Source organism: Bactrocera latifrons, unplaced genomic scaffold (assembly GCF_001853355.1).
Source record: "Bactrocera latifrons isolate USDA-ARS-PBARC rearing strain unplaced genomic scaffold, ASM185335v1 scaffold_355, whole genome shotgun sequence".
NCBI classification, from domain to species: domain Eukaryota; kingdom Metazoa; phylum Arthropoda; class Insecta; order Diptera; family Tephritidae; genus Bactrocera; species Bactrocera latifrons.
This window is the reverse complement of record NW_017536996.1, coordinates 97573-103239: the sequence shown is the minus strand read 5'-3', so window position 1 is coordinate 103239 and position 5667 is coordinate 97573.

Sequence of the window (5667 nt, the reverse complement as noted above, 5' to 3'; positions counted from 1 at the left end):
TAGCATATATTTAGAATTTTGCAAAAAATAGCATTTTTAAAGTGAATTTGTGGAAAAATTTGTGAACCGATTTTTATAAAATATTATTTAAAACAAAGTTCGATAATTTAAGCATACATGCGTGTTTAAAATTTTCCATTTGGTTCTCTCATTTAGGTACGGTGAGCCAAAATTAACCGGCGCGATACTAAACACAACCCAGAAAAAATTTTATATATTAAAATTTACTTTTTACACTCATAGCAGGCATCATCTATGCGCTAACAATTTTGCGGAAATGGAGCGCTGCCATCAGAGGACGTAAAATAATATCAGAGAACGTTTATCATAGAGAGGTTCATGTGTGGAATACAATGCTCGCGACAGACTGCGAACGACATCTGTCAAAAATTAAAATACACAGATTCTTATGGACGGTCCTATTTTGACAGCTGCACGACTACACGACTGCAGGCCGATAGTTGTCGTTCTCTCTAACTTCAATTTTATCCTATATTTGCCAACGACAGTAGGTCGACAGTAGAGTTGGCAGTAGAATGGAAGATAGAGAGATGAGGTAGAGTGGTGATGCCACTAATATGTAAAATGTAAAATTACTCAAAGCTCTGATGTTATTTTACAAATAAAAGCATAAAATAGCTCTGGTACATCATTTATAATAACAATTGATAATTTAAAACAAATAAATCTACCTATTTACTTATTTTTTGCTTAATAATTTCACTTTGAACAAAATATTAAAATTTCATTGAAGTGCAAGGTATTAGTATGGCCACAAAGAAATTGTGTACATGCAAAATGGACAACTGCGTTGTTTTGTGTACATGCCGGCCATTGTTATGTTGCTGCCCTCTCACAAACGTTYATGTAGTAGGATTCACAACGCCATTTTCAGTTCACTGTCGTGCTACTGCAGTTTGTCGCCAGCATTGTGTTCCGCACATCACGCAGAGAACGATTGTAATAGAGAAGGTTCACGGCGCGGAGATCGTAAAAATATTTTTGGCTAACTCGGTCGAGATGAGCCAATTTCACCACAGACAAATTATAAGCGTGTTTCACCACGAAAGTAGCAGAATTGAGCATTTTCAGTGTTTAAAGAGAAAAATAATGCTAATTCCAATGTAAGCAAATTTATATTATAAAATAATAAGTTTAATTAAGTCTTTTGAAAAAAGTCAATGATTTTCTTTTGGGTGAATGCCTTATTGGCAAAATCTTTTTGTAGTTTGATTTCGAGTTTATTGAGCAAATTGATTGCATCTGAACTGTTCTCTTTTAGTTGAAAATATATGTAGCTTCAGTTTTCTAGAATAATTCATAGCTTCTTCTATTTTTATTATAGTTTCGGGCTTCAAGCAGCTCATGCAGAAAGTCTTGAATTAAGTCATTGTCTGAGTGTTCTTTTGTGGCTATAATATTCTCGCCAATCCTTTAATATTCATCAAACTTGCTTAAAACCAATACGTTATTAATTTCGATAATTTTGCTTAAAGGTTCATCGTCCTCCGGGTCGAAATCTAATCCATCAGGAATGTCTTTTACCAGACCAGCATGTCGAAAACAGTTTCTTATGGTTTCCTTAGAGACACTTTCCCGTGCAACACTTAACATATTGACAGCATCTAAAAGACTCACAGCTTTTGTCGGGTTTGCTTCTTCAGGAAGGTCCATAATTTTCATCAGAAGCTGCTTTTTATAAGATTGTTTCAAGCTATTAATGACGCCTTGATCCGTAGGCTGAAGAACCGATGTAGTATTAGGCGGAAGAAAATGTAGTTTAATGTTGTGAAGATGAACTTGAGGATGAGCAGGGCAATTATCTGCTAATAGCAAAATTTTAGTTTTGGCTTTTATAAGTTCACAATCCCATTTCTTTAAATAGTCAACAAAGGTCTGAGAAGTCATCCAGGATTTGTTGTTAGCACAATAATCTACCGACAACGTTTTAACGTTTTTAAAGCGTCTGGGATTGTNCTAAGAACTTAAGACTATTAGTGTTTGAGATAGGGCTGTTATTGTAAATAATTGTAAAGTAATCACATTTGTGCTTGCGACAAATGTGGAAATTTTTGCATTTATTTACAGCCACATTGGCGCCCGAAGATTCGGACCATATATTTAGATCCCTAAGAATATTTGTGAAGTCTCGTTTAACAACATTTAAATCACTCAGTTTACTGAAAATCAATACATCATCAGCATAGCAAATATGATCAATATTTATATATTTACTAATTATATGGCTAACTTCATTAAAAGCAGGGATAAAAAGGGATACAGAGAGGGGAAACCCCTGGGGTATTCCGTTATGGAGAGTAAACGGGTCTGACAATGTGTTGTTGACTTTACAGACGAATCTTCGGTTTGTGAGGAATGACTGAATGAGYCTTAGAATATGGCAMYCAATRCCCCATTTTTCGAGTTGCCGTAGTACAACGTGGACTCCAACCCGATCGAAGGCCTTTTCGAAGTCAATGCTAAGTGCAGAGAGGTTCCTGTTTGCTGAGGCTGAAGATGCATGATTTTCAAAGAACAGTAAAGCATCAATGGTGCTTTGGAATTTTTGGTTAAGGCATGCCACGAAATACGTCTGGCTATAATTTTTTTCGAGTAATTTTCCCAGGCAATTCAGTAAAGAAATAGGCCTAAAGACTGAAGTTTCTGTAGTGGGGTTGCCAGATTTTGGAATGGGGACAATGACTGCGTGCTTCCAAGCCTGAGGAAACGTACCTTGGCTTAAGATGTTGTGATATAGCATTAACAATCTTGTCTTCATACATGGGGGTAAGTGTTGCTACATAGGATATGATTCTGTCAGCCCCGGGGGTTCTCCCTCTTAAAGAAGATAGAGTTGATTCGAATTCAATGTTATTGATCTTGCAGTCGGTTATGCTAGAAGTTGCAGGGGGACACTTGGAACTACTGTTGAGGTATTTGTTCTTCTCTGAAAGGAAAGTAGGGTTTAAATTTAAATCGTGTGAATAATTGGACCAGTACTTTGCGAAGTGATTTGCTATTTGATTGCGGTCAACGATATTGCCATGTGCGCTATTAATTGAAGTAATATGCGATTGAGGATTAGTGCCAAAAAGTCGTTTAATATCGGACCATGCTCTTTTTGGATTTGTTTGATTTTTAATGAACTCGGAGAATTTGTTTAAGCACTCCCTTTTGGATTGTTTGAGTTTTTTCTTAAAGATCGCATTTGCGTTTTTGTATAGCATTAAATTAGAATTTGACCTTGTTCGCTTATATTCCGTCCAAAGAAATCTTTTTTCGTTTCGTAATTGAGATAGTTCAGAGGACCAGTGGGGCGCGATCTTTTTATGAACTTTGGGATTGGTTTTGTGGAATAGACAAATGGGCTGATATGCGAATGATTTTTGGAATTGTGGCAACTTCCCTGCTGATATTGGGAGTGCAAGGACGGTCCGTGCAAAGTCTGGAAGCGGTCGTTCCAAACATGTCCCAGTTAGCTTTTCCTATAATAAACCATGCAGATGGGAAAGGGTGTTTGTCGTTAATTTAGGTGCAATGTTAGAGGAACAAATTGTAAGGTCTACAGTGGTGAATGTTTTGTGTGTGGAAAAGTGTGTTGGTTTGTTATCATTCAGTGTAATAAGGTTTTCAGAGAAGACTAAGTCTTCAATCATAGAACATCTGATATTTGTGGTGGCAGAGCGCCAAAGAGGGCTCCACGCATTGAAATCGCCTACGATTATAAATGGGGTGGATATCGTCCGAAAAATAATTATTAGGTCGCTGCAAGAAAAATTTTGTGAAGGTGGTATGTAAAGTGAAATAATTGAAAATTGGAAAGGTAATGAGATTTCTATTGCTATTGTGGCTATATTTGAAGATACAGGGATTTAAATAAAATGGTAACTTTGGTATTGAGTAAGCGCCGCCGCAGCTTGCCCGCAGCAAGGTTAGTTTCCTGAAGGGAAATAAAACTTGGAGCGTATTCTTTAATTAGTATATCCAATTCGTGAAAGTTGTTGTAGTATCCGTGCATATTCCCCTGTAGAATATTAAACATTGTTGCTAGAAAAGGTTGCTAAGGAGGTCTTTATATGATATGTTGAGAGTGGTGGATACTTAGTGATCGTCTACTGACATGACCAAAGCGTCGTTGATGGCTTTGTCATCTAAATTGTTTTACGTGAGACAGAGATTGATAACGGAGGTATCAGTTGTCTCTGTTGGGAATGCAGGTGAACCTGCGTTATATTGATAGGAGTTGGATTGAGCGATAATGTTGGGTAGAGTTGATTCGAGGTTTAGTTGTGTGTGTGTGAAAGATTGTGGAACAGGAGTGAAAGAGGAGGCTGAGCTATTGCTGACTTGTTGATTGCTGATGTTTTGAGGTGAGTTTTCCGGTGGTGATTGTTGGAAGGAAGATCGTGTGAAGTCGTAATGGGTGATTTGTTGACTAAAGAATGTGTTGGTATATCAAGAGAATTGGAGGTTGACTTAACGTTACTATTTGACAGCTGTGCTTCTCTGGCAACTACGGCGAAAGAAATATTCAATATTGATGGTGATTGTGCTTTGTAGAGTTTAATTGCTTCTCGCATGGAGCATTTATTTTGGCATTTTTTTTGTAGTATCTCCTTCGTTGGCACATATTTTGGGCAAGTGTTGGCAGAGGATGGGTGATCTCCTGAGCAGTTTACACATAGTGTGCGCGTGCAAGGTAAAGAATGAATAGGAAGACTGCAAGDAGCACACACGGGAGGTTTATTGCATCGTTTCGCGGTATGCCCAAGCAGTTGGCAAGATTTGCATCGCATTGGATTGGGGTARTAGGGTTTTACTTTTTCACTTCTCCATGATACTTCTACCTTTTCAGGTAACTCAAAAAGATCAAAGGTAAGTAAAACTACACACGTGGGTTGGGGTAGTGGTACTCCCTCCGTACGCCTAGTAAATTTGTAAACGTCGACTACACCTTGTCTTCTCATGTTTTCTATTATCTCTTTCTCGCTGACATTGTTGAGACAGGGAGCAAAGATTGTTCCTTTCACGCTTGTTTGAGTCCGTTGCATTATTGAGAATATATTTCGGGTTTTCTTTCTTGGCCTGCGGCAGGTCAGGAAAGTTGAGGGGGGAGTAGGTGGGTTTCTTTCTTTTTGGCTGGGATCCAGGGGCAAGCAATACAAACCTGTTATCCCCAAGGTTGGGCGGCCCGGGAGCCATATTAAACAAATCTTCGCACTTGATGCACTTATCTGCAATACACTTATGGATTGAAAGAATTCGAGAAGATTGAAAATGTAAACACGTGTACGTATCCGAAAATGTACGATGCGGAGAATGTCAACAATACGTAAAGAGTGAAACACGACTTCTCAGAGCGAGCACTTGTCGAAAACTGAATTATAAAAATATTATTTGAAAAGGCAACTTCTAGTATTTGGTTGGATAATCATTGGACTTAATAATAGATTTAAGACGTGAAGGCATTGATTTCACCACATTTGCGATGACTGCTTGTGGTATTTTATTCCATTGTTTCTGGAGCGCGCTTTTTAATTGATCCTTGCTTCGTATCGAATATTTACGTATTTGCCGCTTTAGATGTTCCCATAAATGTTCAATGGGGTTTGTATCCGGTGATAGGGGTGGTGTTTTAAGCTGTTTTTGCACATTGTATAAGAGCCA